The sequence below is a fragment of the Chrysemys picta genome, unplaced genomic scaffold (assembly GCF_011386835.1).
Source record: "Chrysemys picta bellii isolate R12L10 unplaced genomic scaffold, ASM1138683v2 scaf108, whole genome shotgun sequence".
NCBI lineage: Eukaryota > Metazoa > Chordata > Testudines > Emydidae > Chrysemys > Chrysemys picta.
Window position 1 is genome coordinate 36,986 of NW_027052815.1, and position 22,062 is coordinate 59,047.

General features: G+C 49.1%; 2 long non-coding RNA genes across 2 annotated transcripts in view; both read right to left on the minus strand.

Moving 5' to 3' along the window:
• The window catches only part of LOC135978077 (uncharacterized), a 34,744-nt gene extending 15,788 nt beyond the window's left edge, over window positions 1–18,956 (minus strand). Inside the window, exons 1-3 of the long non-coding RNA XR_010595509.1 lie at window positions 15,824–18,956; window positions 15,403–15,552; window positions 14,938–15,023 (exon numbers count right to left, since the gene is read on the minus strand). This is a non-coding gene — a long non-coding RNA (uncharacterized LOC135978077). The remainder of the gene's footprint in view (window positions 1–14,937; window positions 15,024–15,402; window positions 15,553–15,823) is intronic.
• Window positions 1–22,062, minus strand: part of LOC135978078 (uncharacterized) — a 56,617-nt gene that overhangs the window by 18,056 nt on the left and 16,499 nt on the right. The window lies entirely within an intron of this gene.

Genomic DNA, 22,062 nt, shown 5'->3' on the forward strand with positions numbered 1-22,062 from the left:
CCTCTGGCCTGGCGGCCATCGGCGGGCGCCCCCCTCTGGCCTGGCGGCCATCGGCGGGCGCCCCCCTCTGGCCTGGCGGCCATCGGCGGGCGCCCCCCTCTGGCCTGGCGGCCATCGGCGGGCGCCCCCCTCTGGCCTGGCGGCCATCGGCGGGCGCCCCCCTCTGGCCTGGCGGCCATCGGCGGGCGCCCCCCTCTGGCCTGGCGGCCATCGGCGGGCGCCCCCCTCTGGCCTGGCGGCCATCGGCGGGCGCCCCCCTCTGGCCTGGCGGCCATCGGCGGGCGCCCCCCTCTGGCCTGGCGGCCATCGGCGGGCGCCCCCCTCTGGCCTGGCGGCCATCGGCGGGCGCCCCCCTCTGGCCTGGCGGCCATCGGCGGGCGCCCCCCTCTGGCCTGGCGGCCATCGGCGGGCGCCCCCCTCTGGCCTGGCGGCCATCGGCGGGCGCCCCCCTCTGGCCTGGCGGCCATCGGCGGGCGCCCCCCTCTGGCCTGGCGGCCATCGGCGGGCGCCCCCCTCTGGCCTGGCGGCCATCGGCGGGCGCCCCCCTCTGGCCTGGCGGCCATCGGCGGGCGCCCCCCTCTGGCCTGGCGGCCATCGGCGGGCGCCCCCCTCTGGCCTGGCGGCCATCGGCGGGCGCCCCCCTCTGGCCTGGCGGCCATCGGCGGGCGCCCCCCTCTGGCCTGGCGGCCATCGGCGGGCGCCCCCCTCTGGCCTGGCGGCCATCGGCGGGCGCCCCCCTCTGGCCTGGCGGCCATCGGCGGGCGCCCCCCTCTGGCCTGGCGGCCATCGGCGGGCGCCCCCCTCTGGCCTGGCGGCCATCGGCGGGCGCCCCCCTCTGGCCTGGCGGCCATCGGCGGGCGCCCCCCTCTGGCCTGGCGGCCATCGGCGGGCGCCCCCCTCTGGCCTGGCGGCCATCGGCGGGCGCCCCCCTCTGGCCTGGCGGCCATCGGCGGGCGCCCCCCTCTGGCCTGGCGGCCATCGGCGGGCGCCCCCCTCTGGCCTGGCGGCCATCGGCGGGCGCCCCCCTCTGGCCTGGCGGCCATCGGCGGGCGCCCCCCTCTGGCCTGGCGGCCATCGGCGGGCGCCCCCCTCTGGCCTGGCGGCCATCGGCGGGCGCCCCCCTCTGGCCTGGCGGCCATCTGGTCCACCAGACGCTGGAAGGTGGCAGGTGCCCCATTTAGGCCCAAAAGGTAGGACCAGGAACTCTTATAACCCCAGAAGGGTGATAAAAGCAGATTTCTGCCCAGCATCCAGATCCAAAAGGTACTTGCCTGTAGCCCTTGGTGAGATCCATAGTAGTGAGATAACGACCCCCACCTCCCCGTCCCGTCTAGAAGATCATCAGGCCTAGGCATGGGGTAGGCATCGAACTTGGTGATGGCATTAAGCCTCCGGTAATCCGCACAAAACCAGATTGACCCGTCCTTCTTGGGGACCAACACTATGGGAGAGGCCCAAGGGCTGGAAGACAGCTGGACCACCCCTATAGCCAGCATGTCCTTGACCTCTCTCTCCAGGTTGGGCTTTTTTCCCAGTGACCTGGAACGGGGAGCATCTTACCGCGGGGTGGGCTCCTGTCGCCACCTGGTGGACAGCCAGGTTACTGAGCCCAGGCTCGTTGGAGAGCAGCGCCTCTCGGATCTCAGCCTACTGGGCAGGGGTTAGCTGATCTGAGAGGGGAATTGATTCCGGCGAAGGGCCGGCCCAGTCTCAGGGAATAGATCCACGAGTGGGTCATCTTCCTGCTCCTCCCGCTGGCCACAGATGGCCAGTACCAAATTCTCCCTGTCAAAGTATGGCTTCAATCACGTTGACATGGTACACCCAGTGGCTGTGAGCCCAGTTAGACAGTTTCACTACATAGTTTACCTCATTCAGCTGTTTGATGACCTTGAAGGACCCATCCCAGGCAGGCTGTAGTTTGTTCTGTGGATATGACGAAGTGGGGTTTTATTTATCTTGTTATGTTGCGTGCGAGTCTTACTGTCCTGTACTAATATTGTGTGTACCTTAGTTTCCCAGTGTAATGCACCAATACTTAGCTGGTGGGAATTGGGAGTGTGATTTTGCGGAGGCCCTCAGGGCAGGTGAGACTGCCCAGCTATTTGCATCTATGTAACCTGAGACCCAGGAGGGGGGTGCGGCCAGGTGACACCTTTGGCCTGCGAAGTGAGACCAAGAAGGAGGAGGGGCATCAAGGGGAGTGTCCCAGGTCAGGTGGCTGGAGGCTGGCAGTCTGCCTCGGGAGACTGGAAAAGGGGAATCCAGGGCGTCTGGCCCAGGATTCCCAAGATGGACTTGGCTGAAAGGCACACATGTTTGTAATAGTTACGTCTGTTCTACGCCGTGTTCCTGTCAACGAATAAACCTTCTGTTGTACGCTGGCTAAGAGTCACCTCTGACTGCAGAGTTGGGGTGCAGGGCCCTCTGGCTTCCTCAGCAGCCTCGCCTGGGCAGACTTGCTGCGGGAAGCGCCTGGTGAGGAAGGGGCTGCTGAATGCTCCAAGGTAAGACCCAGGAAGGTCGAAGCTCTGTAAGCTTCTTGCCCTGGAGACAGTATGCTCAAAGAGAGGAGGCATGCTAGACCAGAGTCCTGCCTGGCTTCGTAGGGAGCAGTTCCAGAGCATCGCCCGGTGACTCCGGGACAGCTGGTGCAGAGGTGGGATCAAACTGCACCCCGTGGACAGAGCATCCTGCAGTAAGTGACTGGGGAGCAATAAAACAAAGGGGGATTAGCGAGAGATGGGCATGCTGGAGGCTCTGAGAGGTGCAATTCCAGGAGGCGGAGGAGCCTCCGGCTTAACCCCCAAGAAAGAGTGGACCCCTGAGAGTGGCTGTCGCACTGAAGGGGTTCCTCCCAGGGATTGTGGGGAGCTGAGAGAGTACAGGCCTGTGAGTCCATGACCCCTTGGGAACAGCATGGAGATGGCCTATACCCATGTCCTTAAGAAGGACATTGTAGAGCTGTGCAGAGAGAGAGAGAGGGCCGCGCCTTGGAAAATTCACCAAGACACAGCTGATTGCCCAGTTGGAAGAGAATGATCACTCTAAGGAGCCAGTTCCTGAGAGAGAGGCTGGGAGCAGCCAGGCAGCCCATCTCTCCGACCAGCAGGGGATCTTCCCAACCGAGTTCCCCGTTGGTGGAGCTGAGACAGTTGGAGTTGGAAAAGGGACAGAAACTGAAAGAGCTGGAGGACCATGAGAAGGAATGGGAGGACCGTCAGAGACAGAGGCAGCATGAACTGGCGATGGCAGAGCTGAGAAGCAGAGAGACCCCTACCGTGGTGAGTGCGGACGGGCCCAGGCTAGCTAAGCCCATAGGGAACTCAGATATAAGAGTGCTGCCACAGTTTAAGGAAGGGGATGATAGAGGTGCCTTCTTCACTGCCCTTGAGAAGGTCTGCAATGTGCACCAGGTTGACCCTGCAGACATCTTTGGCATCTCACCCCCTTACTGGGTCCCAAACCCACAGAGATGTTCAGCCAGATGGATGAGGTGGAAGCAAGGGACTATGAACTGTTCAAACAAGTCCTGCTGCGCAAGTTTGAGCTGACCCCCCGAGGCGTACAGGAAAAGGTTCCTGAGTGTGCAGAAGACCCAGGGGGTGACCTATCTGGAACTGGTCACGCTGATTGGGAAATACACCCGCAAGTGGGTGAATGGGGCGGGGCCCAGACCAAGGAGGACGTGATTGAATTATGGAGCTGGAGCAACTGTATGAACTCTGCCCCCCTGACCTGAGGATGTAGTTTGCAGACAAGAGGCCGAAGGACCTGTGCCACGCAGGGCTGCTGGCGGATGAGTTTGTAGTTAGCAGGTCGGGCACTGGAAGGGAATCCCAGGGGGACAGGCCCACGTCAGTGCAGAAGGTGGGGAGGGGGGGGGGGTCACCCAGGGGCTTCCCTGAAGGAAGTCTTGGAGAAATCCCTCCTGAGAGGCACAGCCAATACCAGAGCTGACCCACCAGCCCCTGGAGACCAACGGGACCTGAGGTGTAATTACTGTGGGCAGGGGGGCCACAGATGGGCCCGGAGCCAAAAGCTCAGGGACAGAATGAGCAAACCGAGCCCTCAAAGGGGCTGGATCCCCAGGCAGGTGGGACTGGCAGTTTAGCAATGGCCCAAGAGGGAGAAGTCTTCCAGGCCAGCTCCTCGGGGAGGCTTGATGCTCAGTGTACAGGGTGGGTGTGGGGCGGCCCCTGAGGAGCGAGTGCCTCATTCCCCTGGAGGTGGATGGGAAGCAGGTCACTGGGACTTGAGGTGACACTGGCCCGGCCCGAGGTGGTGGCCCCAAACCGGCTGGTGTCCAACACCTACCTAACCCTGACGGGTGTCTGCGAGCCCCCATTTAAGGTACCCATGACCAGGGTACATCTGAAATAGGGGGCCAAGGAGGGCCCCAAAGATGTGGGGGTGCATTATCAGTTGCCTACCGAGGTGCTGATGGGGGGGGGTGACCTGGCAGATTGGCCGGGCAGCTCCCAGAGTGCCCTAGTCATCACCTGTAGCCAGAGCCAGCGAAGGGCATTCTGCCCTGACATGGGGGGCGGTGGCCTGCCGGGGGTGCAGGTTCCTACCCCAGCGGGAAAAGAGTCATTGGGGACAGGACTTGGCGGGGCTGCGGCCTGGGACCCAGCCACTGAGAGGGAGCAGGTCCTCATCCCTTCCCCAGCCGCTGAATTCCAGGCCGAGCTGCGGAAAGATCCCTCTTTAGAGAAACTAAGGGAACTTGCTGGCCACAGCCCGGCAAAACCCCTGGGGGTAGGCTGCCTGGAAAGATTCCTGTGGGAGAAGGGATTCCTGTCTTGGGAATGGGCTCCCCAAGGGGAAGTGGAACTGGGGGAGGGGGGGGGGAAGGGAGGAGATCAGGAGACAGCCAGTGGTCCCCCAGAAGTACTACCGCAGGCTACTGTACCTGGCCCATGCTGTCCCTCTCTCGGGATACCAGGAAATCCAGCGCACCAGGCAGAAGCTGCTACAGAACTTACACTGGCCTGGGATCTTTGATGCCATCCAGCAGTACTGCAGGTCCTGCAATCCCTGCCAGAGGGTGGGGAAGGCCCAGGACAAGGAGAAAGCAGCTTTGAGGCCCCCGCTCATCATAGAGGAGCCTTTCCAGAAGGTGGCCGTGGACATAGTGGGACCCCTCAGCAAGGCAATTCGGACAGGGGAAAAAAATACATTCTGGGGGTGGTAGATTTCGCTACTCCCTATCTTGAGGAGGTGGCCTTGTCTGTTTTCAGCAGAGTGGGGGGTTCCCCAAGGAGCTCCTTACAGACCAGGGCTCCAATTTCACGTCAACTCTGCTCCGGTGCTTGTGGGAGAAGTGTGGGGTCCGACGCACCTGGGCCTCAGCGTATCACCTTCAGTCCAACGGGCTGGTGAAGAGGTTCAATGGGACCCTAAAGATGCTGCTGAAAACCTTCATGAACCAGCACTCACAGGACTGGGACAAGTTGTGATGTTATTGATATAATCTGGGACCATATAGGTCATTGTTGCAACCAAGGTCCTGTAGTGACACCAAAGCTGGTATAAAGGAGGTCAAATAAGGTCTCTAAGACAAGGTTCTGGTTTGCTGGTTATGTTTATGCTATCTGGATGCATAGATCATTGTTGTATTTAAAGTTAGAAGTATTGGCTCTATACTGTCTGTATTTCATAATTATGCTGTGCTTCTGGGTGACACCCCAGACAGGTTAGTGTCAGCTCTGCCTAGCCTGCTTGATGGCCCCTTAAGGACCACCGGCTATACAACTGACCCATTGAGAGAAGGCAAATATGCCTTGCAACTCAGCAATGTAGGGAGGGACTTGCCCATGTGACTCCAGACTCCATTTTGCTGTAATTTTCCATAGTAAGGACAAAGAGGTGTTCTTACACCTGGAAAAGACTATAAAAGGCTGATGCCTCATCTCCATCTCGTCTTCAATCCTGCTTCTTACCTCTGGAGGGACTTTGTGTAGAGCTGCCGTTTGTAGCAAAGGACTGATGACCCATCCCAGCTGGGGATGTACTCCAGAGACTTGATTTGAACCTGCAGCTTAGTCTATCACGGCTACAAGCCTGAACCAAGAACTTTGCCATTACTGTATGTCATTGATTCCATTTAACCAATTCCCTCTCTCATCTATATCTTTTTTCCTTTTATGAATAAACCTTTAGATTTTAGATTCTGGCAACAGCGTGATTTGTGGGTACGATCTCATTTGTATATTGACATGAGTCTGGGGCTTGGTCCTTTGGGATCCAGAGAACCTTTTTTTCTTTTACTGGGGTATTGGTTTTCATAACGAGTGGCACTGTTGGTGATACTGGGAAACTGGAGTGTTTAAAGGGAACTGCTTGTGTGACTTGTGGTTAGCCAGTGGGGTGAGACCAAAGTCCTCTTTGTGGGGCAGGTTTGGTTTGCCTTAGAGGCGGAAAAACCCCAGCCTTGGGCTGTAACTGCCCTGTTTTAAGCAATTTGTCCTAAATTGGCACTCTCAGTTGGGTCCTGCCAGAACCAGCATCGTTACAGTGGCGTAGTCGTGCTAGGATCCACAGAACCAGGTCAATTAAGCTCTGGGTCAGAACCCCACGCGATCCAAATTTGAATTTTGGGATTGAGAGTTTGGTTGGTTAAAGAGCAGTTGCAACGGGTAAGCAAAGAGCATATGAGGGCCTTGGCAAAGAAGCCCTGGAAGATTTGTGTTCAGAAAAGGGGATAAGCTTTAGAAAGAAAGCTACAAATCAAGAACTGAGAGAGCTGTTAATGGCCAGTGATCCGGGGGCAAGAGCGCAGCCCTTACCGGCGGCTACAGAAGATGCAGAAAAAATGAGAGTACAGAAGGTAACAAATAAACTGTAACTTGAGCATGAAAGGAATCTAGCAGATCTTTGATTGCTGGAAAAAACCAAAAAACAGCTGAATTAGAAAGAGAAGCTGATAAGAGAGAAGAAAGAGCTCGTAAGGGGCGTCTGGAGCTGCTGGCTGCGGAGGAGAAAGCTCCACAGATGGAACAGGAGACGGCCAAACTTCAGCTCCAAGTAATGGAAGAGTGGAGCACCTGGTGCTCCACTTCCCCACCGCCACAAGCAAAACTGGGAAAGGACGTGTCCCATTGACAATGATACTGAGGATAGAGAGGAGTTTTTGTCTACCTTTGAATGCCTCTGCAATCTGTACCAGATCCCTGATGATCAGCGAATGCCTGTCCTGCTGGCCAGACTGACTGGAAAAGCCAGGGAGGTATTTAATGGACTGGGGGAACAAGAAGCCTTGGATTATGAGCGGTTTAAAGATTCTGTGTTAAGGCCGTTCAAGGTTACTCCTGAATCTTACAGAGTTAAGTTTAGAAAGTTTAAAGTGTCTAATGATTGCACTTCTGTAGAATGTGCTCATAAGCCCATGGGCTTTGTTAAAAAGTGGGTTGTGGGAAGCAAAGGCGCATGGGAGTTTTGAAAAACTGCTGGATTTAATAATTTTGGAACAACAGTTCTTGGACATTGTGCCTGACCACGTGAGAGCAGCTGTGTGTGATAGGAACCCTGAGTCAGTCCTACGGGCTGCAGAGATTGCGGGTGCCCATACCCAAAACAGGGCTCGAGGAGGGTATAAACCCCCAGGGAAAACTAATCACCATTCTGCCCAGTTCAAGGGGGTGGGGGGAGGGGAGGAAAAGGATTTAAAAGTAAACCTGGCGCTGACTAGTCTAAAGGAGCTCATGGGGGCCCAGAGGATAGGAACTCTCACCACAAGAATAAACAGGTTAAATGCCATCACTGTGGTGTGCTTGGCCACATGAGACCAGATTGCCCGACCCTGAAGGGCAGCCCAAAACCAGCAACCCCAAATGCCACGGTAAATGCTAATCCTGTTATAAACTCACAGGCAAGCCACACACAGCCCACCGTTGGTGCCCTGTGTGCAAATGCTGTTTCTGTGGTCTCTGAAGAATTTGACCTTAAAACTCATATTAAAGCTAAATATGGGGAAAATAATGCAGAGTTTATTACCAGTGCAGAAGTGAATGGAGTAAGGTGTATGGCATGGAAGGACACCGCAGCCGATATTACTTTGGTTAAAGCAAGTCTTGTCAGGGAGGAAGATTATTGGCCAGATGAAAGTGTAACTGTTGTAGCCTCAGCTGAGTATTTTGTCAGGGCGTCTTTGGCTCAAATCCACCTGAAATGGAAGGGATTTGAGGGCACCATGGTTGCGGGAGTAAAAAACACAATCCCTAAGGATCTTATGATTGGAAATGATATTAGAGCTATGTTCAGTCAAGTTAGCACAAACCAGGCACAGGAGAGGTTGTGTCTAAAGTTGTGTCTTTGGAAGGTTTTTCCAAAGGTTTGTCTTTGGAAAGTAGTAGTTTGGCTGTGAACGAAGTTTCTGAATGTCTGCCTGCCTGCCTAATGTTTCAGAAGTGAATCTGGAATTAGATCAAGCACAGAAAGATCTCATTGGTCAGGAAAATGTTTCTCAGGAGCAGCTTAAAGTGGATGGACAGATGGAAGCCCCAGCTGAGGGAGGAAAGGGTAGATTTTTAAGGGGTAATGAATTGGTGGCTAGTACAGCTTATACAAGTGAACCTGAAAAGGGTAACTCTCATTTGCAGACAGTAGCTCAGGGTAGTGAATAGAGCAGCAGTTTATCTGTTGGGAGTGGAAACGTGTCTGGTAAAGAAAGTTTGGATGAGCCTAGACAGCCTTGTGAGCTGATGGCTTTATCTAGTCAGCAGTTTGGGAAGGCAAGGATAGCGGAAAATGAGGGCCCCTACACCTTACTTGTTTCCTGTGGGGAGAATTGTGACAGTGAAGGAAATGTGCCTGTGTCCGTCAGGGGTATTTTAACTTGCCTACGGAGGAATCTACCTCGGTCTCCAAGCAATTGTCTGTGAACAGCCCTGCGTGCCGGGACAAGGGAAATGAGATCCCAAGCTGCGTGTTTGGAAAAGGAGAATGCGGCTCCGGCTCTTCTTTGTGAAGCAGACAGAAGGTGCCTTTCAGCCTGTGATGGTTGAGGATAGTGCAGTGGTCTCAGAGTTGGTTCTGGATTCAACTAAAGCCCAGGAAGGGAATGGTCCTAAGTTTGTGTCTGCTAGGGAGAATGGCACTGTAACTAGGTTGCATCCAGTTAGCGTCTTAGCAAAATCCCAGAGACCGGACAATTCTGGTGCTTGTATTTTACCTGTTGCTAATGGGTGGTTGGAAAAGGATGTAGCAATTCTGTCTGATCAGGGTGATATCCTAGCCAGGACACCAGGAGAGCAGAAAGGTGATTTGATCATGTTACCTACTGATGGTGTGGAAACTTGTGGCAAGAAGGAAAAACTTCCTGAACTTGTGTGTGGCTAGCTTGTTGGAAAGACACTAGTGTTGGGACAGGAATGTCTCCATGCTAATTCCTTAAATGAGCAGTCTGTGCTTCAGGGTGTGACAGATTTGGTTACTGGTGTTTCAGAGCAGAACAGTTTTATGGCTGAATGCTTGAGGCCGGCCACAGGGGAGAGCAAGCAAACTCTCACCCTCAGCCTCTTGGGATTTGTGTGGTCTCTCTTTAGGACAGAAGTCCAGTCTTAAAATTGGTAGCAGCTAAGAATTTAAAAGCTAGTGTTTGCGTTGATGCAAATTACCTGACTGACTGGGAGAAGACAGACTTGCTAATAGCTGTTAGCACAGACAGCGCACCCAATCAGCCAGGGAATTCTGTTAAGCAAGAGAAATCAGGATTTAAACCTTCAGGACATGGAGGAAAGAGAGTACTTACTTTTGCAAAGGGAAGCCCCACGTTAACCCTAAAATGCCCAAACCCCAATGGTATGGAGCCAAAGGTGTGGCATAACAAACAGGATTGTAAATGGACACTTGCAATGAATTTGTTCTTATTGCTAACGGTAATTTTTGTAACTGATGTGTTGCTATTACCAAGAACTGTAAAAATGTGCAATGTGCCTAATCTGGCGGGGGCGAGAAAAAACAAACAAAACACACCACCTTGAACATGTTAAAAGAATTACATGAGAACATACTTTATGTTAAGGGCCTTGTTAAACTGATAATTCACAGTTGATGCCTGTGAACAGTATTGGAATTTTCAACGGGGGAAAAGACATTCCAAACCTAATGTGCTGTATGAAAAGGGAAACCGAGGCATACTACCACACTGCTGTCACGGCTAAATGCCAGGATTCCTATACTATAGACAACATTAATCTCTACATAGACTTGATGTTAACTGGGTTCCAAACATTGGCCAGAGCTTGTATGGATAAAGTAGCTATGTTCTTTAGCATTTGGCAAAAGAAAATGAAACATACAGAAACCATGCTGCAAGAGCAGATCCAATCCATTATTGTTCTAACCAAGTTTTACCTTGAGTTTGTAAAGAGATTAAATCAGGTTATTGAACGGGACTTGGATAAACCATTTCTGTTTTACACGAATACGGCTTCTAACCCAATACTAGCTGTAGTGAGACGGAACCCAAGGATGGGGGGCTCTTGGGATGTAGTCAGTGATGTTGGTGTCATCCCTTCCTGCATCAGTTTTGCATTGGGGGTGTGACATTATTGATATAATCTGGGACCATACAGATCATTGTTGCAACCACGGTCCTGTAGTGGCACCAAAGCCGGTAGAAAGGAGGTCAAATAAGGGCTCTAAGACAAGGTTTTGGTTATGATTATGCTAGCTGGATGCATATATCATTGTTGTATTTAAAGTATTGGCTCTATACTGTCTGTATTTCAAAATCATGCTGTGCTTCTAGGTGACACCCCAGACAAGTCAGTGTCAGCTCTGCCTAGCCTGCTTGACGGCCCATTAAGGACCATCGGCTATACAACTGACCCATTGAGAGAATGCAAATACGCCTTGTAACTCAGCAAAGTAGGCAGGGACTTGCCCATGTGACTCCAGCCTCCATTTTGCTGTAGTTTTCCATAGTAAGGACAAAGAGGTGTTCTTACACCTGGAAAAGACTATAAAAGGCTGATGCCTCACCTCCATCTTGTCTTCAATCCTGCTTCTTACCTCTGGAGGGACTTTGTGTAGAGCTGCCATTTGTAGCAAAGGACTGATGACCCATCCCAGCTGGGGATGTACTCCAGAGACTTGATTTGAACCTGCAGTTTAGTCTATCACTGCTGAAAGCCTGAACCAATAACCTTGCCCTTACTCCAGTATCAGAGGGGTAGCCGTGGTTGCTGCTTTTTACAGAGTCAGACCGAGGCTCCTGGGGCACCTTTAAGACTAACAGAAGGATTGGGAGCATAAGCTCTCGTGGGTAAGAACCTCACTTCTTCAGATGCAAGATGACTTGCATCTGAAGAAGTGAGGTTCTTACCCACGAAAGCTTACGCTCCCAATCCTTCTGTTAGTCTTAAAGGTGCCCCAGGAGCCTCTGTTGCCATTACTGTATGTCATGGATCCCATTTAACCAATTCTCTCTCATCTATATCTTTTTTCCTTTTATGAAGAAACCTTTAGATTCTAAAGGATTGGCAACAGTGTGATTTGTGGGTAAGATCTGATTTGTATATTGACCTGGGGCTTGGTCCTGTGGGATCAAGAGAACCTTTTTTCTTTTGCTGAGGTATTGGTTTTCATAACCATTTGCCCCCATACCAAGTGGCACGGTTGGTGATACTGGGAAACTGGAGTGTCTAAGGGAACCGCTTGTGTGACTTGTGGTTAAGCCCGTGGGGTAGGACCAAAGTCTTCTTTGTCTGGCCGGTTTGGTTTGGTTTGCGCAGAGGTAGAAAAACCCAGCCTTGGTCTAACTGCCCTGTTTTAAGCCATTTGTCCTGAATTGGCACTCTCACTTGGGTCCCACCCGAACCAGTATTTACCCCAGCTGTTGTTCCCCTACTGGGAAGGGGCCCAGAAATCAACCGTGTTCTCTCCTTTCGAGTGGCTGTATGGGAGGAGAGTAAGGGGACCTGTGGACTTGTTGAGGGACGAAGGAGAGGGGAAGGCCTCCCCTGATGGAAAATCAGAAGTGGAGTATGTACTGACTTTCTGGGAAAAGCTTGCTGAGCTCATGGACTTGGCCGGGGAGAATTTAGCCAGGGCCCAACGTAAGCAAAAGGTCTGGTACAACCGCCCAGCGCGTTCCCGCTCCTATGCTACCGGGGACCAGGTGACAGCTCTCATTCCCATCAGAACGAACAAACTACAGGCTGCCCGGGACAGGCCCTTTAAGGTCCTCAAGCAGCTGAATGAGATCAACTATGTAGGGAAACCCTTGCGGCCAGAGTCAGGCGCCAGCACAGTGAGAGTCCATGAAAAGGTTACATTTCTTCTGGGATGATTAGATCCTCAACAGCTGAACACGTCTTTATGAAACTTATTCAACATAAGAATGGCCATACTGGGTCAGACCAAAGGTCCAGCTAGCCCAGTACCCGGTCTTCCACCAGTGGCCAATGCCAGGTGCCTCACAGGAAATGAAAACAACAAGTCATCATGCGATCCACCCCATCGCCCATGCCCAGTTTTGGGCAAACAGAGGCTAGGGACACCATCCCTCTTTCCAACAGATTTTGCAATTTAAAGCAGATTCACCCAGTCCCTTAACTGCCATCATAAAGACACACGTACATATGCTGGACGTGGACGTTAGAGAAGCAAACTTTTACATTCCTACCTTTCTTGTATGACTCTCCGGGCCAAATGTTTAACAGACCTCCTTAAAGGCTTCAACATTTGTAGGCAGATTTCTTTGCATGGCAAATTGATCAGTTACATGTAGTTTCTGGATTTGCCTAAGGCTTTGTGCAAATGCCAAGGTTTGGCCCTAAAAGATCTGTTAGCTAGCAGTCAACAGGAAACTAAAACCTACTTCTAAAGCAGATAACTAAGTTACCTTTGGACTTTGAAATATTGGCCCCACCTCCTCAGTATCTACTGCCTGTCCATTAGTCCTTCCCAGAAGGTCAGTAACAAGAGTAGCCACTTTTATAAAGAAAATATGGGCATGCCAAGAAAAGACACCATCAAGGTGAGTTGTCCTAACCCCCTACAACAAGGTATCATGTGTATGTTAAATTGAGGGGAAGACAGTCCCTAAAGTAACAGATGTTTGTTTGAGACTTCCAGCTATGCACAACAGAAGCAGGAAACAACCCCCCTGCCCATCCCAGATGAAGCCCTGGCTGCAGCAATACATGCCTTTACCTTCCACTCTACTGCCTCCATCAGCCCAATCGAGATGAAGCTTCAATTGGTCCAGTATGCTGGCCAAACTCCTGACAGCATCACCTTGGCAACAGCTTATTAGGCCACGGTCAACGCTCTGGAGTGTCTCCCCAGTGCTGGATTTGCTTTGCGGTCCTAGGCCTAATCTATAAAGCCCCAATAATGTGAGCTAGATCAGGGGCTCTGTGCAACCCTTCAAGAATACACCAAGCCACACAGGAAATATGACTGACAGAGCTTGGGGGGGGGGGGCGGAAAAACAAAACAACAACAAGCCCAGCACTCACTGCACAAGTTACACTTCCCTCTGGAGCCGAGAGCCCTCGTCTGTGGAGCATCCCTCTGCTGGAGATCAGGAAGAGCCCATATATTTTACAAAATAAAATGTTGGAACATCCTTGAAGGCCTGCCCCAATAGAGGACAATGGGGCAACCGTCTATTTCTCGAATGGGACACATTTTGAAAATAGATCCCAGAGGGCTCCTTTCTATACCGCAATGAACAATTCTTGTTTTAAATAGAATGGTGTTAGCCACCTATATAAAGTACTAGAGCGATGGCTGTTTTACTGTTGGCTAGTGTAGATACATACCCAGCAGCACTTGGCCATGGCACCAGCTGCACTATTACCTAGTGCTTCTATTTTGTGAATTACACTGGGGGGGAGGGAGGGGGAGGGGGATGTGATCCTTTATGTAGGTTTATTTTCTTGTTTGGGGAATCACGGCTTGCTATGCCAGTGAACAAATGAGTCAGGGGATCTCAGGTCTCTTTGCACGTATGGAATAGGCACATGTATGTATGTATGTATGTATGTATACAAATGAACTGATGTCTGCATGAATATGTTCTGCTTCACCCCAACCCCCCTACTTTTTGCAGTCCAGCATCTTGAGAGTGACAAACACACAAGCAATTCTGAACCATGCAGGTTATGACCTCAGACAGTTAGTGAGCTGGTGAAAAAGGAGTATTTAAGAAAGCATATAATTACAGGAAAATTTAAATGCCACAGTTTTTGGCAAGAGTAGTTAAATCGGGGCTAAGGAAACTGAGGCATTTAGACATACATGCATACCTGGTTGGATGGTCTCTACACTATGCTGTTTAAGACCCTTTATCAAGACTTTCCATTGGCATTTATACCTGGGAAGAGGAAGAGTTCTGATCTTAGGTTGAAATAATCCTGGGAAATGTAGTTCAGCAAGGGACTACAATCATTTGCATTCGCTGAATTGCAGCATCAAGTCTGTTCTATTATTCTGAGCTACAATGGCTCAGAACTACTCTACCACAAAAGACCCCACATTCCTTCTGCCTTTGAAGAACATAATTAGGGCACTGACAAACATTTAGCATCAGATTTTCAAAAGGTAGAATGGTGGGAGCTGGCAGGTATGGAGCACTTTTGAAAGTCTGGCCGCTTCACTAAAGCGCCCAAATGGGAACCGAGCTCTTGAAAATGTGGCAACAAGGGATCAATTCTGCTACAGCACATACGTCCGCTGTCTTAGTAGTAAAGTTTCTCACTGGATTCAGGGGATGACTCATGGAATGAAAGTAAAGGAGAGAGGAAGCCAGCCCTTAATGCACAGAATGGGCCTTTTCTAGTGTGGAGTTTATTTATTGTTCCAAGGCAGCACAATTTATGTAGAATTAAAACAAACAAAGACAACCTACAACCAAATTTGGGCTAGGCCAGGAGCTAAGTAAATTCAAAGGTTAGCAGCACAATTATTTATATGACTTACCAGCAATACTTATCCCATCCAAAAAAGAAGAAGTTCCAAGTAGGCAATCTTTGAGTTCATTTTGTATGACATTTCTTCCAAAGGACCTACGGAATAGGGAAGTAAACATTTCAAAAGCACGTGCAACCTGGAGTTGTTCCCCCACCCCCTGAACCGTGTATCCAATATGGACAAAGTAAATCACTTCATGTTAACTTGCTGTTGAAAGAATCCCTTCTGCAGAGAGGGGTCTAGCAGCACATGTACTCACGCAATATAGAAGTGGCCAAGGTCAGTCAGTCAGTCATTTACTGTTCACCAAAGGTGCTGTCATCAGCTGGATGTAGACTAGGGCTGAGATACAGTGCTTGCCGTGAGGGGTAGGAAAAGAGAGAGCAGACAAGGAAAACTACAAAAGTGTAGTTGTTTCAGACACGCTGCAATTAAAGGAATTTAAGAAAAAGCATTGTAACAGGGTTTACTCACCACCCTGCACTGCCTCATGGCCAGGCATGGCATCACGGTATCCTTGTGGGGTAGCAGCCCTTGTCAACAGTCACTTTGGGGCTGTGGTGGTTTCTTTTAGATAACTCACCCCTCCAGCCAGGGCACAGTCTTTAGTGTGGATGGCTGACCCTGGAAGGAACAGACTAAAGTTCTAAACTCTCTTCATAGAAATCAAAAGCTTCCAGCCTCTCCACAGCTCTTCTTCAGCAAGGTCACATTCAGACTGCAGCCCCCTTACTGGGCTCAGCTACCCTTGTACACCACTTGCTGAGGGCTGGTAGGGGAATCCAGTCCCAACCTCAGTCTCAATTCTGGGTTACAGCCCAGGGCCCTGGACTGCACAACCAAGTCAAATCCTCTACCCATAGTGCAGTTTTCCATGCACCATTTCCTTCCTCACCTCTTTCCTTCCCTTCTCGGTCTCCCAATCTGTCCCCTGGGTGCTCACTCAAGCCCCTGCAGGCACCTTTTGACTCTCTGCATTCTCTTTCCTCCAGCCCTTCCTCAGCTGGGCCCACTCAGTAGTTAAACCTGGGATCACCTAATTTCTCTCAGGTGGGGCCCATTCTGTAATCAGGGCTGGCTTAGTCAGAGGCTCTCTATTATTATCTCAGAGCTCTGGATGAGCTCTGAGAGTTGATCTCTCTCTTTCCATATATATATAAAAAAATTATTGTCAGGCTTTGGCTCTGATCCTCTTACACCAATCACTGTAACTGACTTCTACTCTGGGTTATCTGTTTTCTTTTCATGCTATTGGGCCAGCCAATGGTGCCATGCTGCATTCCATGAGCTGAGGATCTGCCCATTGGTCTCATGTTGGGCCAGATTCTCTCCCCCTTATGTTGACTAGTACAATACCCCACAAGCAAGCCCCATTGAAATCAGTAGTTAGTAGAGTGAGGTATTACTCAGTGTGAGTAGGGGTGACAGAATCTTGCCTATTATGTCTAACTAGTCTTTCTACACGTAGCAATATCAATTAAAGGCTGTTTTCTAAAGATTACACTTTTAAAAGTAGATTTTTCTCCCTGCCTAATGCAGCTGCCATCTTGTCCTTAAGATGCAGCATGTTACAGTCACTCTGTTTTCTCGGTCATGGAAAATTTCTCTTTGTTCAGTCTTTGGGCCCAATTCTGAGAAGTGCTCAGCACCCACTAGTTCAGTGGGAGTTCAGGGTGATCAGGACCTTGCAGGAAGTGGTTAGTGTCTCTTAGGGTTAAGCCCTTTCTTTGATGTTTTTCCTTGACCTGAAATGAAAACAAATCTAGACCGAAGAGTATGTTTTACTCTGTGAGTATGAGCATGAAAAACATCCTTCCTGAGACGTGGAATCACCTTTCCCATAGCTTGGCGGTTCTTCACCTTGTGTAAGATTTTGTGTTTAGGTAACAACTATAGCACCTCGGTCTTGTCTATTTATGTCCTTCTGCTTGTACGTCAGTCTGTGTTGTGATTAGGGTGACCAGCTGTCCCGATTTTATAGGGACAGTCCCGAATTTGGGGTCTTTTTCTTATATAGGTTCCTATTACCCCCCCACTCCCTGTCCCGATTTTTCACATTTGCCGTCTGGTCACCCTAGTTGTGATCCTGTGTGTCATATCAGTGCACTTGCATTTCCTCATACATTATACAAAGAAGTATCAGACAGATGTTCAAGGAGCAGATTTATACCACACAGATTTATACCTGGGGAGAACTGATGCATTCTGACTTGCATATTTAGTCTATGTTTTTGAAAGTCAGAAAATGTCAACATAAAAGCTAGTTTAACATTTGATTATTTTCCAAATGTCAGTTGCATTGATGCTGCAATTATCTGCGCATTTGACCATCACCAGCGTGAACCCACAGTCAAGTAACCGAAAACAATCACCCCACTAAATATGAAATTGGTCTTTTGTGAAAGGAGTTGTGCGGAAGGGTTGCCACGTTGTCAGAAGTTCAGACGAATATAGGCCGAGATGAGCTTTTCTTTTAGCCAAAAAGTTCCCCGAGGTTGGAAAGCCCCTCAAGAGAAATTAGGATTAAAGGGGTTTAGTTGATGGCCCTTACTGGTTATCTAACACAGTTTTGGTCTAACAGGGAGATGAAGCTATCCATAAAAGGAAAAGTACAGGCAAGCTTGACAGAGACCGAGAGAGAGAGGAAAAGGAGGAGAAATGATGTGGGAAATAGGCCATGACATTTGTTACGGTGCCATAATTGTTAGATGAACAGTAGGAGTAAGGGAAATATAGAAGATAATTATTTAGACCTAGTGGGAAGATCTGTTATTTTCTAAAAGGTATTTCTAGACTGGACAGCCCAACAGCGTTTGGCATTTTATAAAACCTCTAGCTTGGTGAAACAGTTTTTATATTGGTGTCAGGACAATAAAGAGAACAGTGTCTAGTAGAATGGAGAAAACATCCTCCCCAAAACAGAAATGGTGGAACAGTAAACTGGGTGCCTTGTATAAATATACAGGGATGAACGCGAAGAAAAAAGACACTAAAAATTGTGAAAAGAAACCACCACAGGAAAAATCCGTCTCTCGCTTAGCAAGAAAATGAGGCGAGAAACACAGAACACATGGGACCAAATGGGGCCACCTCTCATCAAAGCTCAACAATCTGGCTTTGGGTGGACTGTTTTGCCCCTCAGCCTGCTGGGTTGCCAAGGAATAGCTGCAGTGGTGCTCTAGTGGTAGAGACAAATGGGGTTCCTATACACCTCATCCATTGGTTGTCACCTACTACAGCACAGAGCCGTCTAGTGGCTACACCCGCAGCCCTCCATTCTGTTGCAAAGAAAGGCACGACAAGAGTTCAAGGGCATAGAGACTTCCCAGCACACACCCTGCTCTCAGCACAGTACCGCTATTCTGCTTGTATTCTGGTCTGGTATATAAACAGAGGATAGGGCAGCATGTGTGACTTAATATAGTGGTTGACTAGTTTCTAAAATGTTTGGCAAAAAAATGTTTGGGAGGTTTCCTACTCTAGGAGGTGCCGGCTTTCATTCTTTTCCACAGCAAAACTGAGCAAAACGGAAGGATGGGTAATCTGATTTCATGAGGTCTTGCCCAAGAAAAGCAAGTATGTCTTAGACCACTTCACCTTTTTACATTGTAGAGACAGTCTCCCTTTGTACAGCTTATAGCCGGTCTACAGTATCTTCTATCCTGAGATGCAGGACTGAAGGAGATAGGCCTGGGAAATACTTGAGTAACCGCAACACATTTTCAGTGTGTATATTTTCCTCTCATAATGCGCTTGAACTGTTTTAAGCATTTTGCTCAATTTTACATAAGGTGGTTACATCTTTACAAAAGGAAATATGATTGTATGTATAATGTACACGTACAATGTAGCATGTGCAATATAAAGTGATGCTCCCTGGCCAATGCAATGTTATAACAAATATATACATGTGGGACTCAGTTATGGCTCTAAGAGTGGGACGGGGGAGCTGCACTGCCTGAGTGGTGGAGGTACAGAACATCACACTATGAAAATGTTACATTTCTTCTGGGAGGATTAGACCCTCAATAGCTGAACACATCTTTATGAAACTTGCGGCCACTGTCGATACCGCCTCTGGCCTTGCAGCCAAGCAAGTCGGTTTGTACAGCTTTCCTCTGAGTGTCTTCTTAGGGAAACGACCCAGACTATCTACACCTACATGCTGAAATGGAACCTCAATTATGGGGAGTGGCTGGAGAGGGGCCTTGACCTGGTCCTATTGCACCTGGGAGCCATACAAACTCTTCCTCAAAGTCTAACGTCTTCATTACGCCTATAGTGCAGAGGAGAACCTCCTGACAATCATTCCATCACACTGTTTTTAAGCTGTGCTATGTGGAAGAATCTTTTCATCTACTTAAGAGCCATTTGAGGTTATCCATCATCTATGACTTTAGGTCTTCCTGTGGGAAAGCCAGCCACAGGTAGATAAAAGGGGAGGAAAACACCACCAATACATCCCCACTTAAGCTCACCTTTATCATCCCACTAGCAGGCTTTCATCATAGAAATAGATGACCCGATGACTTCTGCACGGAACACAAAATCTTTCCACACAAAGCGCCTGAGTGTCCGCATCACTTCTAGGGCTTTGTGAGACCTGCCTTCTGGTCCCGATCAGCGTGGTTCCATTACAGCCACCCTGCCAGGGCTGCCCCAGGCTGGAACAATGGGTGCTGGGGGTGTGAAGCTTTAAGTAATAAGAGCCACCGAAACATGGTCTCATCGTATACTGGGTTTGCAGTTTTGTTCATTTGCTTTCAGTACCCCGCAACATCTTCCCCTGGGATTTCACCCTGGTGTGGAATACAGATGCCCAACACCGCTGGAAAATCATGGGAGAATGGGGAGCATAGCCCAGGACAGTCTGGGGGCTCTGCTAAGTCTGTTTTCTCTGCTTTGCAGTGTGTCTTTCAAAAATTTGAAGCAAAAATCTCAAATTTCTTATAAAAGTGCAGGAAAACTTGGGAGACTCTAACCAAATTAATGTGCAGAAAAATGTTTTCATGGTTTCTTCGTGTGATTTTTCTTTTCTTGTTGAATTAAAACACATTTCTCTGCAATGATGGAAACTCCAGCACAACAGTCTGCGCTAGGGCTTGAGATCCAGAAAATGAAACGTGACCACAGGAAGGGAAGAGAATTAAACAAACCAGAAGAATTCCCCTGCCCAAGCAAAGGGGAAGGCAAATGTTAAAAGAGAAGGAACCAGCAAAAGTGGTGAACACTAAATTTCAATTTTTAAAAAAATATTTGAATTCTTTCATCCCAGGGACACACTTGGTAAAAAAATACCTAATGTGACTTCTCTGCATAACCTCCTTCTGACCACATTGGAAATCATAGTCATCCATGTGGGTACCTCTCTAGCATGTTTTATTATCCTAATTGCTCATCCTGTTTTATGATTTATTCTCAATTTTTCACTACTGTCAGCTACTTGGAGTGATCAACAGGACATGATATTCACACCTTTCAACTACATCTATTCCTCAGCTCCGGTAGGAATATTAAGATCGGGAAATAACAATTAGTTAAGGTTTCATTTTCTCAGAGCACACTCTCTCCTATAGTTTCACAGAAGGAAGAGACCGACGGTTTGTGCTGTCTACATTTTAAATGTGCCGTCTAAATTGGAGGAAATGGTTAAAGTTGAGATTTGCCAATATTTTTGAGGGGCCTAAACCTTTCCTCCAGAGACCCCCCTGTCCCTAATCACCCCTAGGACTCCCACGGCCTATCCAACGCCCCCATTCCCCATCCCCCGACTGCCCCGCCCCCCAGAGCCTCTGAACCATCCAAACCCCCCACTCCCTGTCCCCTGACCCTCTGCCCCTTATCCAACCCCTCGGCCCCGGCCCAGCACCTTTAACACACCGCTCAGAGCAGCGTGTCGAAGCCAGACACGCTGACGCGCCGATCCGCCGGAGCGCGCAGCCCCGCCCCCCAGAGCGCTGCTTTACCGTGTTATATCCGAATTCCTGTTATAACGGGTCGCCTTATATCGGGGTAGAGGTGTACTTCCCCTCCACCCCTAAAGTACTCTGACTTCTACATATGTAGTGTGTTTCTATTATGATCAGGGTTGCTATTCATTCATCTGTCCTCATGAGAACTATTTCTAGTATTTCAAGGTTTGAGAAGCTTCCTAGAGACTTTAAAAAAAAATATGAACATACTAAATGACTTGCGAGCTTATGTGTGGAAGAGATATTTTCATTTAATTTATTGAGATCAATTCAATGAAAATTATATTTTTTCCCTTTGTATTTCAACCATTCCCTATTTCATTTCAGCTCCGGCTGCTGCAACTACTGAGGTTAAAACAGAAGGATGCAGTGGAATCCCTCCTCTCTGCTGATTCTTCCCACGGTGACTTCTAACACTCCAGAACGCTTGACGTGTTATGCGATACATTCACTCTGTCCTCATCATATAGCGGAGCTTGAGAAGTTTCCTAGAGACATTTATAAAATATGTGAACTGAGCATAAGACTTGTAAGATGATGAGGTGTAGAAAGATATTTTCATTTCATGTATTGCCGTTAATAAAGGGAAACATTTATTTTTCCCTTTGTGTTTCAACCAACTCTCATTTCATTCCAGCTGAGGATGCAGTGACTACAGAGCTTAAAACAGTTGGAGGAAATTGTATCGTGCAGTGGATTCCCTCCTCTCTACTGATTTTTCCCACAGTGATTTCTAAGGCTCCAAAATGCTTGACCTTGTATTATGCAATACACTCACTCCACAATGGCAGGTTTCAGAGTAGCAGCCGTGTTAGTCTGTATCTGCAAAAAGAACAGGAGTACTTGTGGCACCTTAGAGACTAACAAATTTATTAGAGCATTCTTAGTCTCTAAGGTGCCACAAGTACTCCTGTTCTTTTCACTCCATAATGAAATTCCAACTGTCCATATTACAATTTATGTGATAATACTCTGTTGATTTACTCAAAGTTTAAATTGCAAAATGAAGGATATCGATGCAAAAAAGTTACAAGAAAATTAAGAAAGGGTTAAACCTTAAACATTGTTGACATAATGTGTTTGCTATATATTTCTGTGGTTCAACTCTTCTCTGATCAAAATCTCATGTCTGAATTGTAACAGGCAGCTTAAGCACAGTATA